At 38.9% G+C, this 19,645-nt stretch overlaps 1 protein-coding gene and 1 long non-coding RNA gene across 9 annotated transcripts in view; both read right to left on the reverse strand.

Moving 5' to 3' along the window:
* EXOC2 (exocyst complex component 2) overlaps positions 1 to 8,228 on the reverse strand; it is a 276,866-nt gene extending 268,638 nt beyond the window's left edge. For 3 of the 7 annotated variants that reach the window (XR_004285152.1, XM_032340935.1, XM_032340938.1), the window contains exons 1-2: positions 8,087 to 8,227; positions 1,637 to 1,674 (exon numbers count right to left, since the gene is read on the reverse strand). The gene's annotated coding sequence lies outside the window, so the exon portion shown is untranslated. Of the gene's footprint in view, positions 1 to 1,636; positions 1,675 to 8,086 lie in introns of all 7 variants that reach the window. The other 4 variants (XM_032340937.1, XM_032340932.1, XM_032340936.1 and 1 more) reach the window with 2 other exon arrangements.
* A 3,258-nt stretch (positions 8,229 to 11,486) lies between these two features.
* The window catches only part of LOC116589050, a 32,012-nt gene continuing 23,853 nt past the window's right edge, over positions 11,487 to 19,645 (reverse strand). For both annotated transcript variants that reach the window (XR_004285154.1, XR_004285153.1), the window contains 2 exons: positions 13,412 to 13,564; positions 11,487 to 12,140 (listed from right to left, as the gene is read on the reverse strand). This is a non-coding gene — a long non-coding RNA (uncharacterized LOC116589050). The remainder of the gene's footprint in view (positions 12,141 to 13,411; positions 13,565 to 19,645) is intronic.

Consider the following 19,645-nt stretch of genomic DNA (forward strand, 5'->3'; position numbering starts at 1 on the left):
AAGATGGGAAAATAAAGAAGCTAACAATGCAAAATCCCAAGTGATATTAAGTCTAGTGTTTACTTAAATGACAAAAACTTGACCACCTCAATAATAACGTTCAAAAATAAGAGAGGAATAAAATCAAGACACTACTGCTAATTTGTCTATAATGAAAGAATTAGAAAAAAATATTGTCCTAAATTTGTACTATTGCATAAAAAGTTTCACTTGTCTCGACCTGTCAAATCTTTATTATGAAATAAACCAGTATCATTGCTGACAAATATAATAACTATAGTAAACATGCCAAAATCAATGCAGATTTTCAAAAAGGGTCAAGGAATCAACCGTCAGCTTAAATTGGTTAATTTTATTAAAATGGTTAAACATGACAGGCTGTCACAAAACTCCCAGATTTTTTACATGAGCAAAGTTGGATTAATTTGACCCAAATTTTGTATAACAGCTTTCCCAATTTCTAAAAATACATCAACTTTGTCACTTATCTTAAAATTTCTGCTTTACTTCCCTAGCTCGACCTCAAAAGAAACTTCTACAAGGCCATATATCTTGACATAGTGAAAGCAAAATAATCACAGCACTCAGCAGTGCTATTAACATTTCTGAGCCACAAGGGATTAAATAATAGGCAGATGCTATGGAAAGTGCCTGTTGGGAGAGGACAGGCGCAGCGTTGAGACTGCACCACAGCTGTGAGGGATTGAAGCTGCTAGCTATGGAATCAAGTTTAGGAGAAACTCGGCACAATTCCGGCATCAGAAATAAATTAAAGTAAACAGTCTTGCGCTCTCTCATCCACCCTGTTAGTAGCCTCTCGACTGAGTGGAGACCACACACTCAGACCACACAGCGCCAGCTGAACTCCTCGCACGCAACATCTACAAGCTGTCACTCTGCAGCACAGAGAGGAAAAGGAGGGGGCAAATCGAGGGGGGTTTGAAAAGAGAGAAGGAAAGAGGGGGAGGGAGAGTGAAGAATCTCCTCTACATACAGCTGGACTGCGTGATACGTGGTTTGGAGAAAGGGAAAAACCTCCCTAAGAAAACAAGCTGGCTGTGGCCTTATGTATCCCTGACCTGTACTCCCCCATATCAATTTAGTAGCTGATGAAGGATTAACAAAGCATGCATTTAACATCAATTAACCTCCTATCCATCACAGGTCAAAAGAGAAAATTACCATTATAAAGCATTTCACTAAAATAAAGAGGAAAGACTACATTTTCTTATTACTTATAATATATAATTAAATAAATGCATTTTCTTTTAGATTTATATTATAATATCTGACTCTTTTAATGAAATGAATTTAAAGTGTTTCTGTAACAGAGATAGAAAATTTTAATTTTATAATTTTCCCATATTTCATTGTGATGCAACCTTTATTTTTCCAAAATACATACTGGTAGAATAAAAGATGGAAAGTATTTTTTACAAAACTTCAGACTAAAAATAAATTTAAAAAATAACTACTAGCAGTGATATTAGGAGGAAAAACCCCAGAAAAATGGAAACACCAAAAGAGCTTTCAGGTGATTAACCAAAAAATTTTTTTACTACTTATTAAGGAAGAATTTTGTTGATTTTAATTCATAACAAGAAACATGAAGAAAACAAGTAATCAGGTGTCTTACCCAGTCAGGTCTCCAGAGGCTTGGCTCTCTCAGCTCAGCTAAAGGGATAACACAGGAGTTGGAATAACATAAATTCTGATTGACTGAAGACTTGGAGAACCTTCACCAAACAAGCCAAGGAAAGCCTGATATTAAAGCACTATTTTCTTAGATCAAGCCACAGAAAAGTGAAAGTTTTCCGCAAAAAAAAAAAAAGCAACAATTAAACAAAACAAAACAAAACAACTCCCGAACTCCACCTCTCCCCATGCTATTCAAGTTAGCATCACCAGGGAACAAATCAGAAACACAGAATCTCCAGATCCCAACCCAACACCACCTACATTTGAGCCCATTCTGCACACATTAACATTTGATAAATCTATCCTGTCCAGAGCCATCATGGTTCCAAAGGACCCCAGAAAAATCTCATTGCAGAGATGCCTAGAGAGTTTCAACAATAAAATTACACTCAACTAGACTCTCAGGCCACCCGGCAACAGAAGCAAATGTAGAATTCACCATATCCTCCTTGAGTCAGGTTCAACCTATCCTAGCATAGATATGCCTCTTGGGGCTGGGCTAGGCTAACCCCAGAGGGATCTCCTACAAATACTGGAAAAGGGTTTTAAGAATGGTAATTTATTTCCTTCAGTTTTCTGTAAACTCAGACTCTACTTTTCCTGTGCAGGGTCAAGGTCAAGTTATCTCAGCACAGCCACACATTTAACCCATCTAAGGGCACAGGGTGGGACAAGTCTCAGAGACAGGGTCATGAACTCTTCCACCTAGCTTTCTAAATTAATCATCTCTCTCCATCTCAAAACCATGATCTACAAAAATATAATCATGCACAAATCTGAAAGGATGTGTAGGATATAAACTGTGCTAAGAAACACTGGTCTCAGAAGGGACATCTGCAGAAAGGAAGGACTGAACGAATAGATAAAGCATCCCTACTTTCCCAGCTCTCTCTTTAGACTTCTTTCCTTCATCACTCCTATAAACAAAATATAATTTAAATATACTATGCTTTTATTTTTTTTTAAAGATTTTATTTATTTATTTGACAGAGAGAGAGCACAAGTAGGCAGAGAAGCAGGCAGAGAGAGAGGAAGGGAAGCAGGCTCCCTGCTGAGCAGAGAGCCCAATGCGGGACTCGATCCCACGATCCTGAGATCATGACCTGAGCCGAAGGCAGTGGCTTAACCCACTGAGCCACCCAGGCGCCCTAAATATACTATGCTTTTAAATGAAAATGTAAGTTTTTGTGCTTTAATTCATTTGGGAATAAAGAATAATTTAAATTATATATATTTAATTTAATTTAATTTAATTATATATATATGAAAAATAACTTCACTCCTGCTACAATGTTTGGGATTAAAGGGAAGGGGATGTACATGAAATGACTAGGAAAGAATACTAGAAGCAAGACAGTATATAGGGGAAAAGCCTGATGATTTGGCTTGCTAGAGCTCCCACATAACTCACCTGTTACATAAATACTTGAGTACCCAGCTGATCTAAAACAAGCACAGGATTTCATCTTAATTATAAGAGTTAATTAAAAGTCTCCTCCTTTATTTCCCAGAAACTATAAAATCTCCTGCCTTAGCAGTATAAGTCTTCAAAGAGGACAAGACCTTCACTACAATTCAAGCCAAAGCTTTACTAATTAGATCTAAAGGTGACTGATTCTCTGACTCATGCCACCAGACAGTGATGACATACTGAAAATGAAATAGGCCAGTGCAAATCCACCCCCCCCTTCTACCACCCTCCAAAAACACAATTTCAAACAAAAACAAAATTTCAAAGAAGATTCACTACTTAATGGAAGAAGGAACAGTAATTCATGTTAAAAAAAAAAAAAAAAGCATAGCATTATTCAGTCATCAGTCTATTGCCAATTGTACCATGTCCCTTACCATTCTCTCTTTATTAGGTCTACACTGGGTGAACATTATTTCTTGATATTTTATAAAACACAATTTTTTCAGGGAAAAAAGTGTCCTGGTGTTTGTTTTTTCAGAAAGATCACATGGACAACACTGGCAAAGTCATCATCAAATAAAACTGATTTCTATCTTTGTTTAGTCCATCAAGAAGGTTTGAGAAATATACAGAGATTGGTCACTCAGCACCTCAAACGGTGGTAGTGCTAGATTCCTTGTTAGATAGATAAACTAGAATTTGGAATAGACTGTTCAGTCAAAACAAATATTTATTAAGGGCTTGCTATGTCCCAGGCACTATCCTGCGGAAATGACAAGAACAAGATTTCGTGACAAGTAGGTCCTGGATGACCTTGACCTTCAATCGAGTGATGGGTACTGAAACCAGAGAACAGTGGGATAAGTGACAAATTGAGTATAAATAACTAAGAAATAAGCCTAGGAAGGAAAGAGAAATTTTAACAGAGGAATGTGAAATCAAAGGAGGATGCTACTTTTTTACTGTTATTATTTTTCTGTTTTGCTTGATTCTGTCTTTAAATGCTGACAAGAATGAACCTTTGGCAAGTACTCCCAAAGGCAAGAATGGATGGGGTACAGAGATCTGTCTTAGAGTAAATGCAATCTTTCAGTAAAAGTGGAGAAAAGGGGAAGTTTTTTTTTTGGAAGAAAGAGCATGGGATTCTCCACTGATAGTTCTTTTTTCTTCCCCCCACTGATAGTTCTATTCACTGTGAATCAGATGGCTAGATTATCTGCTAAGAGTATAGACATGTGAAAGGATGAGAGATTTGAGAAGAATTGAAAATGCTTAAAATAGATTCTGCACAGGACAGAACCATGAACTGACATGGAAAACTCTAAAAAAATTCCTTGATGGGCAGTTGGGAATGGTGACCATGGATCTACAGGAGTACAAATCTAGATGATAGATTTTCCCCTGCTGGTTTCAGCAGCTCAGTTCAAGCATTAGAGAAGGTAAAAGGTTGAAATGGTTGAGAATTTGCTACCAAATGCTACAGAAGGATAATGATACAACTGAGCGTTCTGAAATAAGTGACCAAAGATGAGGTGAAAGAGCAGGTGTAATGGAGGTAACTGAAGAAGAATTAGAAAGACACTAAGCAAAGAGTGGGAGATTTGACTTTTGGATTTCAGAAGTGGACCTACTTTAGTCCTGCTCCCCTACTCCCAAGCACATCTCTGACAATAGCCCTACCTCTTTGCTGGGGCTCCAGCTCTCAGCAGGGTGCAGTTTGTCCTTTTTTTCCTTTTACTTGTCAGTTTCTCTTTGGTCCTCACTACCCCTTATTTGTTCATGAACCCTGCCCACACCTCTGCAAGTAGACCCTTTATTAAAACCTCCTTATCTGAACCATCTGGCATGAATTCTGATTCCTGCTGAGACCCTCATTTATCCAGATACACATCACGTCAATCACATGGAGCTTTCATTAAAATTAAACTAAAACCAAATATTCCTGGCTTTAGTCTTGTTTTGTCTTTCAGTAAAATTACAATGAATGAAAGTTAAAATATTATACCCTCCAATATCACATAACTTTATAAATGGAAAAGGCCTTTAAAAATCATCAAATCTTACAGATGAAACTATGAGCCAACCTTGCCAAGAGCAGCACAGCCAGCAAGTAGCAAAAGGAGAATTCACTCTTCATTGCACCATGATTACTAAATGCTAACTCTGTGCCAGACATCACTCTAGGTGCCTATTTGCATCCATGTTAGGCAGCTTACATTCTAATTAACTAAATCCCATGTCTTCCAAATCCCAGTGTCCACTGTTCTTCCCACTACTGGCACTGAGACTTATTTTAAGAAGGAAACAGTAGGTAGAGAGAATAATTAAAATCAAAACCAGAAATTAAGACTGGGATGCACCAGTCTTAAATACTACCAATGGTATTAAGTTAAAGAATGTTCATGAAGCTTTTGAGCAAGTCTAATACAATTTTCTTGGGGGAAAAAATGCACGACAAATCACTCTCAAATTCCTCTGCCTTTCCTTCACAGCACTCCATAAGCCAAAATGCACTTACTTTCCAGCCTATGGGCCTTTGTTTTTGGTGTACTAACCAGATATTCCTGTGCCTTCCCTATGAAGGGCCATGTCCTCCCCAACAAGGTCTGACCTCTGTCTAACCCCAACAGATCCTTCCCCTCTCTGAATTCCTGCTGTACTTACACTCAATATCATAGTTTTGTTCTTAGCTATTCTTTAATTAAGAGAGTAAAAATGCCCCTTCTGAATCTAGCCTATTGTTTTATTTCTAATGTGTGTGTCAGGTATATGCTAGAATTGGGAGATACACAAATGACCAAGACTAACTCCTGTCCAGCCAGAACTTGGCCTTTTGACAGATTATGTAAATACCCGTGATACCTACAGCCCACAAGACAACACAGGCATAGGATAGTGCTAACTGGTTAAAGGATTCACTGAGCTGGAAAATTTCAAACCAGGAAGAGCACTTAAAAATAATCTATATTCATATATTCCCTGACTACAGGAAAAAGGAAACTGAAAATCAAAGAGGTTAAGTACAGGCTATGAAGCAGCTACGTTGTAGCTCACAAACCAGTAAATGGTTGCTTTGACTCCTAAGCCAAAAAACCTTTTGACTCCCTGATTTTCAGAGTGAGAGCCAAAGATGACTCTGTGTGTGTCCACAGCTTCAAGAGTCATATTTCTTTACAAGTACTTTAAGTTTTTGTGTATCAAGAATAATTATTTTAAATTAACATAAACATACACTGAACCACATGATAGTACAACACTACTTACTACCATGCAATTTCACAAAGCACTCCAGGAGATCCATGAACATATTCTTCACCATCTGAGAACAAACATTCTAGCATACTGTTTAGCAGAGTAATTAGTGTTAGTTCCCATGCCAGTCAATTTCAAAATCCTGCCTACTCAACATCGACCTAAAACTTATCCATTCAATTAATATTTATGCTCCTGAAATGTGGCAGGTGCTATACTAAGATCCTGGCTACATAAAAATAAATAACTTGAAGAATGGGTGAAAAAGTAATTAAAAAACTAACTATATAACTAGCATTTCTTATACGATGGCCTAATCCTGCCACTCCCTGTCACTAGAAATTATCCAAAGCACTTTATTAGAAGACTGCCTTTGCAAAATTTTTTGAGTACCAATTTCATTTCCCATAAGATTCATACATAACAGGCTCTCAAATATTAGAGGAATGAATGAAAATTTAATTAAGCGGGTCAATAATCATCTTTTCAAAAGGAGATAGTTCAAAATTACATTCAGTACAGAAAATTAAATGGTTGACATAAAAAAAGAAATTTCTGAAAATTCCAAGAGTTACTCCAAATTATAGTGGGGGATCCTTTGCTTTTCTGCTTAAATTAAGTTCCTACATAAACAGAAGAGAATATCTGAATAGTAAGCATACATCATCCTCTTTCTATTAGTCACCTTTGAGCTTATCTATCAACAACTTTTAACATTCAGATGATCTTCAGGAAATTTTTTATTTTCAATTTGTTAGTAGAGTCGGCTACATAAAGCCTGGCCAGAATATACTGACTTTTATCAATAAAATATTGTTATGTATCAGGAGACTGAGCCACATAACCTTGGTTAGAACTAACTTTTCAATATAGTGCATCCAAATGATTTAATTAGATGTGTCTGATTCTTTAGTATTTTTCAAAGTTCTTGTCAGTTTAGTCAGATTCGTTAAAAAAAGAAATGTCCTCATACTTACTATTGTGACTGACTTTTACCAATTAAGAATAGCTTATTTCCATTTAAAGACAAGCTTTTCAAGAACTGTTTCTTGGATATTTAGAAAGTGTCTACAAAATCCTGTGACACCAAGTTAAGCATCACCAGGCTTAAATGAGGGACGATACCGTGTTTGAATAGTGCAGGCTATAGAGCTTCAGTGCATGGTCTCAAAGGAAGTTGAAAAACTGAGTAACTACAGGCTAGTTACATAAGCTCTCTGGGCTTCCGTTTCCCCATCTGTAAAATGGGAATCATACAGCGCATCTACCTCTTGTATGGAGTAAATCAGTCAGTAAATATAAACGTTTAGAAGAGTCGAATAAAGGCGCATAGACAATGCTCAGTGTAACCTGATGCAAACCTAAGCAAAATATGCCACACATTCGCTCTTTGCGAATAAATTCTTACACCTGGCGCAGTGACAACTACGCAGGGGCGCCAGGGGCCGTGTGAGGCCGACTACAACAAACCCGTCGTGCTCTGGAGGCCCACGCCCGGCCTGGGGATGGGGGGCTCTGGGCCGCGCGGAGTTGGGGGACAGGAAACGCCCCGCGCCTTCCTCCTCACAAGGACTGGAGAGCGGTGCAGGAGGCTGACACCCGCGCTGGCGGACCACTTCCACCCGCCTCTCCGGGAGCGAGGCCAGCCGGCGCCCGCCGCCCTGCCTGTCCGTGCCTCCCCAGTCTGGACCTCAGCCAGGACTTCCAGGCTCCAAAACATACCTCAGGCCTGCCTGCCGCCCCCTACGGCCCGCAACGACAAAGCTCCCGGCGGCTCTCGCGAAAAGCTCCGGGGTAACAGCTGCCCCAACAGCCGGCGCCTTCACTTCCGCCCGCTGAGAGCGCCGAGGGCGTCGATCCGCCGAGTAGTCGAGCACCGAGTTCTCGATGGGCCAAGCCACTCTGGGAGGGGCGGGGCTGGCTTCCAGTAGGGCTGGGACTGAGGCTGGGGCCGGGGCAGGGGCTGCAGGGGAATGGGTGGCAGTTGGGGCTAGCTGGAGGGTTTTGGTGCGGGGGGGGGGGGGGGTGCTAAAGGGCTAAAGGCGAGGAGGAAGCGACCCGGAGCGGATCGCCGCGTGCAGCCGCCGTGCGGTGCCCTCGGATCACCTCGAGGACGATGTAGAATGACATTCGGTCGGTTTCTGGTGGAATCTGCTCTGGTCAGGTCGATGTGGCTCCTACCTATGCCCTGGGAGTCCAGGTGACGCACAAAAGTCACAGGACCTCTGAAATTGTGGAAGAGAATGCCAGACTCTGAAGTGTTGTTGATTGTCTAAGTTAAATTTAGGGAACACCACCTTCGGCTAGGCGCTGTGCAGGGGATTAGGTACACAAAGGTGAATAAAAGGTAGTCACTTCCTTGAAAGGATCTCGCTGGACTGAGGATAAACTGTTGCATGGTAAGAGGGAAAATGTAACTAAGGGAGAGAATGCAGCAGTCTAGGCAAGAAATGACTGTAGTCTGCCCTGAAGAGGCAATGGTGGGCATGGAGGGTAAGTGGTGACAGGAAACTGAGAAAATTCTCTTCTGGTTCCTTCTGCTTTATTAGCAAAAAGTGCATTAAGATCATCTGTGAAGATGGAGGATGGGATGCAAGAGAGTTTTGGAGAGAAATGATGAAAGCTTTGTCTTGGATGTTGTGAAGCAAATTATTAAGAAAATATGACAAGATTTCCAGGCAGGGTTGAAAGCCCTCTTGGAATGTATAGTCCTAAATTTAAAATGAAAGCAGTCTGCATACATGGGTATGTTTTGGCTGCTCTGGTGTAGGTAGAGAATTAGTAGAAAATTAGTTGTAAAACTGAGGATTCAGTTTTACAAGGTAGAAGGAGCAGTCAACAAAGGAGTTGAAAGTGTCTGCAAAGAAATGTTATTATGGAGGACCATGGAGTTCAAACTCTTGTGATAGGGTATTTAGAGGGATTGTTCTCATTGTCTTGGAACTGGCAACTTAGACTAGAAAAGGTGTCAGGTAACTGATCATATGTCCCACTCTGCATGAGAGAACTCTGGTTTTTGTTTGTTTTTTGGCGGGGGGGGGTTGTTTGTTTGTTTTTTGTTTTTTATTTTTTCTGTTATCCTGACCTAAGAAGTAAGAGTGCCCCTGCCAAAATGTCCATTTAGACAATATGTAGTCACACTAAAGTCACTGCACATTATATAGAGAGCCACAAACAATTGAGATCAGACCTCTTCAAGGCTTAGAAGGGATTCTGCAAGTGGTTCTAAGCAGGCAGTCTCTTTGCTGATCCGAGGCATGCAGGATAGGGACAAAGTTCTTGGAAGAGCTGGCTTGCCATTGGGACTATACATGACTTAAGAGTATGCTGTCTGCTTTTGGTCTAGAAATTCTCAAAAGTATGAGAGCTATTTGAGTGACCAGTTAGTTACAGCTAAATGGAAAGGAGGGTAGCTATAAAGCAGAGGCACAACCATGGCAGAGATTTTTGCCATTTCTCTAAGAACTCAGACATGCACCTCACACAAACTTCATCTTTGGCTGATTTGTATGTCTCACATGAATGCCCACCAGAGAGCATCCACAGCAGAGGGGCTCAGACTACCCAGGGTGATTTGGCCACCCTCTGTCCTGGGCCTCCCCAGAGTTTATACAGTGGGTCTATGAATGGTATAGCCACGGTAGCAGGGATGGAGCTAAATGGACACCTTTCAACAAGACAGATCCAGATAGTGCATCCACTCCCTCCAGCTCCAAAGGCCAATGCGATCATTTGGCAAGTTGATGTGTTCAGACTCAGATACATATCCTGGATTTTGGTTTGTCTTCCCTGCCTGCAGAGCCCTGACAACCATCACTATCCAGTTGCTCACAGTGTCTTATTTACCATAATGGGATTTCCCATAATAACACCTAGGACGAGGGACACCCTTAAGAGTAAAAGAGGTATGACAAAGAGGACAACATAAGATCTACTGATTCTACCATACATCACATACCCGGAAGCTACCACCCTGAGAGGACATTAGAAAGCCTCTTAAAGGCATAGCTAAGGCTCCATGTTGGAGGTAACATTTTTCAGGGTTAAGATGTTATGCTATGGAATGCAATATGTATTTTGAACCTAATACCAGCATATGGTGCTGCATGTCTGATGGAGTCCTGGCTCCTGTGGTGGGAGAGGATACTCTGCCACGGAATAGAAAGTTTCACTAAATGTAAAGGCCTCTCTTCATTTGGGCTCCTCATGTAGGCAACAGAAAATGATCCTTATGATCAGAAGGAAATAGGAACAGGGAATATTTTTTCTGGAACTCGAGGAACTCACTGGCCATCTTTTCCATGCATGGTGATAACAGTAAATGGGCAACGTGGCAATCCTCGCCTAACAGAGGCATGGCAATGGGCTCAGACCCCACATGTAGAGAGGTCTGGATCACTTCATCAAGCAAGCAACACAGGCCAACAGAAGTGCTAGGTGAGGCTGAGGGGATTCTAGAATAGGTGATAAAGGAGGAAGGTAATGGAATCACTATAGCCTCAGGATCAACTGTAACAGGAGCCCATAGCTCAGCCTATCAATACCTCTGGTGTGGTATGACTTGACATCAGCATGAGAATCAGTGACGTAACAAACTGAATACAGCACAGCATGCAGGGGATAGAGAGTAGCAGAGGCTGTCAGAGCCTACCCATATTCCTCTGCTGTCCACTTTGCTCTCTGAAGTCTGCTTTCCCTTTTTGCCTCAGGGTTTTCTTCCTGGGCACGGGGCAACCTGGAAACACTGGAGAATCACTGGCCCAGATGCAGGCTTCAATTAAAGATAGGCAAGGAATTGATGTATAACTATCCAGCTTGCTTCAATCCTAGGGTAGCTCAAAGAAAGGCATGTTATCCAGCATATTCCAGAATCTCCCTTGAGACAGAGCTCCAGTGCCCTCAGGAACGCCTTCACAGCACACCTTTTATTGGCTTCCTTCCCCTTCCCTTTTGACTTCCCCACTTTCTTTCTGTGTTTCCTGGTATCATCTCCCAAATTAAATACTGGCCCTTGCAACCATATCTCAGAATTGGCTTCTGGGAGAATCCAGCTAAGATAGTATTTATCATAGACCAAAAACAACTTATACTTATTACAACTCAAATGTGTCTATGTGATGAATTACAAACCTATTAGGGAAATATATCCTAAGAAAAGGTGGTATTTTGTACAGATCCTTTGTGTTGTGGGATTTAGCATGACCCTCATTATTCTTTCCTGTACATCAGAAGTTAAGTCCAAGTGTTGCTCCAGTCTGCAATAACTCAGCTGTCCCAGGATCATCCACGTTAAAACACACAGAAAACATGAGTCAAGACCTGGCAGCAGAGGTTGAAAGGAAATTAAGTTTTCTGTATCCCTGGCAGTGATACTCTGCTTAAAATGAAACTAAACCCTTTACTTGTCTCCCCTTTGGGTCTCAGTGACATAACATTTCTCAAGCTAGACAACACTGCCATTAAGCTGGTATGAATGGCTCTTGAGGATTCATAAATCTTTCCTGGATCAAAAGAATGACAATACTATATCCCTGAAACAAATACTCAGAGGAGAGAATTTTCTGCTAATATAAAAATTACTGGTAGTATTTCCTTTCTTTTTTACTTAAATTTCCGGTCCGTATCCTGAAGAGAGCTAACAAATGTTAGAGCAATACATACAGAAGCTGGCAGCAAATAATATCAGTAAACCTAAAATTGCAGTAGTAGCTGTTGTGGCAATTCAACATCATCATATAACTTCATGTTTCCAATTCTGCATCAGATTTAGTTTGACCTAGAGAGAAAACACAACTTTGAAGCATGAAATTCCTTCGGTTTCAGTCTTGGGAAATAATATCACAGACAAAGTCCCTGTTTTTTAGTTTTGTTTTTTTTTTTTTTTTTTTACATTAAAGGAATATCTAAAGTATTTCATACTGCATGGCCTTCTGGTTTGTAATGGATCATAATTTTATAGAATCTAATCCTCAAAAGAACTGTAATTTGCCATATCTTAATGATGCTTTTTACCAAAGACTGATAATTGTTTGGTCTCTGTTATCTCATAGATTCTAAGCCCTTTTCTGGCAGATTTCTTTCTTATTCATTGTTATAGGTACGTACCACAGAGCCTTATATAACAGGTATTGGATATAATAGCCACCCAGTAATAGCACTAACCATAGCCTATAAATATATTATTGTCTATTTGTTTACTCTTTTGTCTCTTTCCACTAGGATATAAGTTCCTTGAGGGAAAGGACTTTATATTGTGCACCCCTGCCTCGCACATAGTAGATGCTCAATGAATGTTTAATGAAAAACTAAAACTTAAAATAACAATACCTTATTATAGTAGCAGAGTTGGAGAGATGCCTGTTTCCAGCTATTTATTCCAAAATAGTCTTAGTGATCACTTAAAGACACAAAAGATGAGCAAAATTTGATATGTAAAGCTTGACAATATATGAACATTGGAGATGTTTCACCCAATACCACTAAAGTTTGTCATCTTTTGCTGGTGTCTCTTACAGTTTAAGAACACAAGGACAATTCAAAATCCTCCACGGTGGTAATAATTACAACTCTGTTGTAGCAGATTCCAGATTGGGGCCCCTTGCATCATTTTGTTTTTACCTCAATCTTAAATTAAAGAAGCCCCTTGTATCATTTTGTTTTTACCTCAATCTTGCTATTGCATAATTCTAACAAATACCTTTATGTAGATTTTAGCATTTGTGTTTCTCATCAGCTCCAGAGCTCCATATGTGAAAAGTCCTCAAAATAGTCAAATGTCTCCACCCAATTTTACAGCAAAGTAGAGCTCTGTGGTTTTCTGTTTACTTTCTATTTGCATATTTTATTAAGAAAACTGTAAATAAAGCTGGATCTATGTAAGGATATGGTGTTTCAACAGTGTTACTCCAACCAGATGGCCATCACTACCACCCAGCACAATGATGCAGCTGTGTTTACCACCTGTGTTTATACTGGGGTGCCTCTGGCAGTAGGTTGTATTTGTAGGTGGTCTGGAGGAGAACACAGAAATCAAGGATAGTCACTCACCACCAGAGAGATATGAAAGATGATGAACCCGCAGATAGGGAACTGGGCCAGAATGAGAAAAGACTCCTTTCAGTGGTCAGGAGATCTCCCTTCACCATCAGGCCTGCCCTGCTGCTGCAAAGCCGGCAGGGTCAGTCTAAGTTCTGTGATTTGCTGTGAACAGGAATTTAGACCTCTTTATGTTCAGAATGAAGAATTTATAACAACATGACATTTTCACTTATTTTAAATTGCTAGATGGTTGGTATGTTTTGTTTTGGTTTTTTTTGTGTGTGCTTGTGGAGGTTTTTTTCATTGAGAATTTTCCACTTGAAGTTCCTATATACTTCAGTGGGAGCAAGATCAATTTGCATTTTATCATTAGTGTCTGCAGTCATAGAAAAGACACAGAAAGTGGTACCATATTCTCAGCTTTTCCACCGACATGGAATTTCCCCTATTAGTTTGGGGCTTAGGGCAGCAAGCCAGTTGGCTTGCCACTTAATACATCCACTATCAAGGACCATCACCCCATTGGGAGCAGGAGCACCAGTTACAGTTTCACTTACAAGTAAAGAACCATGTTGCTGACTTCTGGACTTTTGTGTAAGGATTTGAAACATATAGACACTCCAGGAAGGCTTGCTTCCTTCCTCCCAGGAGTTTTCAAAAAGGCCTTGCATAAACTTTGAGTGCCTGGCTTTGTATCTAATTTCTTTTTGTTCTAAGATGACACAATTTTTATCTGAGTCCCTTCATTATTCAGATAACAGGTTAGTTTCCCACAAACCCAATAAAAGATGTTAAATTCCCTAAAGGCAGTTACCTCTGTTTTTAGTAGATTTCACTGAAAACTACTTCAGTAGTTTACACTGTTAGCTCAACTGTGTTCACCTTGCAGGTACTGAATATGGTTCCTGAGGTGATTACAAGTATCAGTGTGCAGGACGCCCACTCAGCATGCCCACTGTGGCTGTCTCCTGGCTGCTCACAACTGTGTGTCCTGGAGGACCTCTCCTGTCCACCTGCACTTAGCTGTGTTCCATGAGCTCATCTCTAAGCAGCTGCTGGTTTCTACTGCTGGCTAGTGTCCTGGGCCCTTTCCCCAACAGAGCAGGGCTTTCTGAACTCTCTTTATACTTTCTATGGTGTGAAAGGATGAGAAATACACAAAAACTTAAAAGCCAAGGATAATTTCCAGTTCATACTTTTAAAAAAGACCTTATTTATTTCTCAGAGAGAGAATGAGAGAGAGAGAGAGAGAGAGAGAGATTGAGACTGAGCAAACAGGGTAAGTGGCAAGCAGAAGGAGAAGCCAGGCTAACTTTTGAGGGCCTTGATCCCAGGACCCTGGGATCACAACCTAAGACAAAGGTAGATAACCAACTAGCCACCCAGGCATCCCATTTCCAGTTCATACTTTAGGCAACGTCAGAACTTTTGTTCTATCTGACTGAACTTTTATAACAAAAGTAATAACATAGAGTATAGCCAATTTATTTGAATGTGAACTTATTTTTCCATAAGCTAAAATATCCATGACTCCTGAAAAATCAACAACTGACTATAGAACTGTTGATGATAGATAGATAGATACATATGTAGACATAGGTGATGTAAATATAGATTAATTATGCTTAGAGTTCAGAAACCTGCCTTTTGGACCAAATCTGATATTGACCCTCATTCTGTGTATTCTTTGACCTCTTGAGAGTTCCAGTTATTTCATTTTTAAAATAAGGTGGTTGGTTGGGAGAAATTTCAAAGTCCCTTTAAGCTCTAAAATCCCATGACTGCACTTTTCAACAAACAACTATTTTGCAGTGAGTTTTGGCTGAAATGCAGGGCCTTCTCTCTGGCAACTTTATCTGGCCATCTGCATAAGACAGGACATATGGGTGGTGTTAGTGGAGTTTTTCCAAATAACTCTATATGCCATGGTAGTGGATCACACTAATTATTCCTGCAATCCAATTAAAGGAACTTTTTTCCCCCTCCTAGATACTTTGTTCCTTGAATTTGTTACAATCTATTGTTACAATCTATTTGTTGCAATCTATTTTCACCCGGAGAACTTCTTGGTTGCTTTCTCTGACCTTGAGGCAGATTGTTAGTCATTTTCTGTTTCTGTAACTTTTGCTCCTGTGCCCTGAATGACTTCCACACCTCCTCAGCCCTTGCCTTGTGAACTTGCTTTGCTTCTTTGTTCCTGGCTAGGTTATTGTAGTATCATAGTGGGCTAGCTGTGAAGTAAAGTAATAAAGAGGAAAATAATGTAATGTTAAATATGTGGGTTGAATTTTCAATTTTGTGTTCTTATTGAATTCCTATTTTTCCATGAAGTACTTCCTTCTAAACTAGGCCACATTCCCCCCCAACCGCCGCCCACCCCCCCGGCCCAGATCCTGGATGTGTGGGTCTGTGTTGATTGCTTTATTATTATGTTTTACATATATTTTAGATTAGAAGGTCAAATGAATACCACATATGAATGATAAATTTTACCCATACAAATGCTTTCTCTCTGATTAAAAAAAAAAAACAGCTTTTTAGGACTGTTAACTTATGAGGATTCTTAACAACGTTTTATTTAAGAACAATTGGTGAATATCTCTCTAATTTGTAACTATAATTCTATCCTAGACATTTGTATACTTGCTAATTTCAAATTGTTAAAGAAGATTTCAGTGATTGCTCTTCCTTTCATGTCATTTTGTATTTTGGATATGTTTAAACATGATCTTGCTGGTAAGTGGCCTCCTGTTTTAAGCATGTATTTGTTAATTTACATTTACACATTTAAAAGGAAGTTTTTTTTTCCCTAGGAAAATCAGTTTTGAACCAGAATTTATAGACCATATTTTCCTTGATTATCCTGGCTCACTTTCCACTGTCCAGTGGAAAGGTGTTAAGTGTGGTATAACAAGGCACAATGTTGATTAATAGCTGGGAAAAAGTATTAAACACCATTTAGTTTTCTAATGTTTTGCATAAATTTGCTGGTAACTCCTGATTGCAAATTTGGCAGCAATTTTTTCTGGTATATAGAATTTCAAGCCAGAAACTATAATGTAAAGTAGAATATCATTCAAAGGAAAAGAAGAATGAAATGCATCGCTATACCAGCCTTTGTCCTTTCTCCCAACCCCCCAATGGGTTTTGGCATGCTTTAAGAGAAATAAAAGGTAAATTAATTCTCAAAGAATTTAGAGTGTTCTTCCTGAACAAGACAAGTCAGCTTTCCATATCAAACAGAGAGGAGCTTTCTGCATTTTTAGTTAATCTTTTATATTTATAGAATTTGCACATTCCTTTCTTTTCTTGGTTTATAATACAGTAATGTTTTTCCTTTAAAGATGTCAGAGTTCCAAAGTCACCACCAAATCATATACATATGCATTTTTGTATATCAATTACACCTCAAAAGAGACATTAATTTTTTTAGATGTCTCAGAAATCTGTGTTTCATTCCTAGAGGCAGTGCAATTGTGGAAAGCATATTCAAAAAAGGTCTATTTTCTACAAGAAACTAGTTGTCTAACCACTAATTCAGAGAGATCACCTGTACATGTATAGTGCAGCTATTCAGGCTCTTTTTTGCAAATCAACAAATATTGACACAATGCCTCTTATGCTCCAGGCACTGTTGTTTTTTTCTACGCGTCCTTTCTTGGTTTCTACAAATTAAGCTAATCTGACATTAAGGTAAAGACATAATTATTATTTATATTATTATTTATTATTATTTATTAAATTAATTATTATTTTTTGAGATTTTATTTATTTGTCAGAGAGAGAGAGGACACAAGTAGGATAGCGGCAGGCAGAGGGAGAAGCAGGGTCCTTGATCATGGGGACTTGATCATGACCTGAACGGAAGGCAGATGCTTAACTGACTGAGCCACCCAGACATCCAGACATTATAATTTTTTTTTTACAATATTTATTTTCCAAAAGCAAAATAAAATATCATATTTTGAATGGTGGGAAGTAATGAAGATAAATGAAAGATTCTATTTTGTCTTCTTTTAATTTTTGTGCCCAGGTCTTATTTGATAAATATTTATAATTATGGCTCATACAAATTGGTTGTCTAAAAAATTCTGTTGGGGAAAAAACCTTTAACAAATAAGAAAACAGCAGCTAAAACTCTGAAGAATCCATCTTTCCTTCTAGCTTTTCAAGCATAGTCTAACACATTTAAATTGACAAATTTTGAGTAGAACCAAATGAAGGACAGTTCTGTTGGTTAGGTTTATGAGTAAACACAATTATATAAGCAATATTTGGAGGTGGAAATAATCCCAGGCACAAGGCTACTGACACAACTAAATTTTTTTTTTTTTAAGATTCCATTTATTTATTTGACAGAGAGAGTGAGAGAGCACAAGCAGGGGAGCAGCAGAAGGAGAGGGAGAAGCAGGCTCTCTTCCGAGCAGGAAGCCCAATGCGGGGCTCAATCCCAGAGCCCTGGGATCATGACCTGAGCCGAGGGCAGAGATTTAGCCATCTGAGCCCCCCAGGCACCCCGACACAACTAATCTTTTTACAACACAAGTGCAAATAAATTCACTACTTTAAAAATGTAGTGACCCATACAGTATTAATCTTTGAATTTTTTAATGTGAACTTACACATATTGGAAGAAATATATATTATAATTTACAATATGACCATACACCTACATTATTGTGGTCTCTATTGGAAATATAGAAATATAGGCATTTTTAAGCTTCATATGAGAATAATTACACAATTAAATATATATTATTATTGCTATTTTTGAAAAATGATAATGACAAATCATGCAAATGTGTTTTAAAACTATATGTAGATCCTGATTAGGAATTAACAAACTACACATTAAACAGTTTTAAATTACCAGAAATGTTACATATTGTGTGACAATTAATGAACTTAAGTAACAAATTTAGAATACTGACCTTTATAAAGTATAATTATAGACTATAATTCTATGCAAAAGCAAATCAACAGCAACAGCAAATTAACATCTATAAAATTGAGAGATTTTATATTTTTTCTAAAGTGGAAGTTAGAATATTTCTCATTGTAGGAGTATATTAACAAACCACTGTTCCAAGATTTCTAAGTAAGTACTTGAATTAAATATGAAATATTTTAAAATTTAGCAATTCTGATATATGAATTTAAGCTGACTTATTATCTTTTCGCATATCTGTAATGATTATTAATACAATTAATATTTCTAAAACTATTTATAATTAATAATATCTTCAACTGCTGAGAAACACTTGGAAAAAAAAACCTTCTTAAATACATAAAAATCTATGGGCGTCTGAGGTGTTAAAATCTCCACCCACTGCCCTATCTCATGTTCTTTTCAGGCCATTGTAAACATGACACACACAGAGATCCTAATGGCCAGTCCAGGGAATGACCATGCTTCAGGGGCAGTTAGTAGATTGTGGCCACAGGAACATTGCCTAAGATAAAAGCAAGCAGTTGTTCTGCAAGTAATGGTAACAACAGATGTCAACTTCATAATCTCTTTGCATAAATAATTCATCTTAGAATCATAGGGGTGGATTATATCCTATGACTTTTCATTTCCTGAAAATCACACTTTCATAGTGAGAAGAAAAAGATTTTACAAAACCAGAAATGGCCAGCAGCAAGCAAGTGAGAATAATTAGCTAACTAATAAAAATTTAAGAGAAGAAGAGCACCTGGGTGGCTCAGTGGGTTAAGCCTCTGCTTTCAGCTCAGGTCATGATCTCGGGGTCTTGGGATCAAGCCCCACATCAGGCTCTCTGCTCAGCAGGGAGCCTGCTTCCCAGCCCCTGCCAGCCTCTCTGCCTACTTGTGCTCTCTCTCTTTCTGTGTCAAATAAATAAAATCTTAAAAAAAAATTTAAGAGAAGAAAATTAAGTGGAAGTAGACAGAGGAAAAAGTTGAGTCAAGACAGACTGACTACAGTTTTTTCTTTCTTCCTTCCTTCTCTTCCTCCCTCCCTTCTCCTTCCTTCCCTCCATTTTCATTTTTGAACAGAACAAATTGTTCTGAGAAAATTAGAATTCCTTTTTTTTTTTTAAACAAGGAATTTCACGGACATCATTTTAACTTTCACTCTCGTGTAAACTAAAGACAGTGGCAGATTAAGACAGGCCTCCCAAAACTGCTGAACAATCTTCCTTACTCAAACTCAAGGGGTCTCCTAGTTTCTCTGGGCAAACCTTGCCTGGCAGGTCATCCAAAGGTTTGCATTGGGGTCAG

Source organism: Mustela erminea, chromosome 4, assembly GCF_009829155.1.
Source record: "Mustela erminea isolate mMusErm1 chromosome 4, mMusErm1.Pri, whole genome shotgun sequence".
NCBI lineage: Eukaryota > Metazoa > Chordata > Mammalia > Carnivora > Mustelidae > Mustela > Mustela erminea.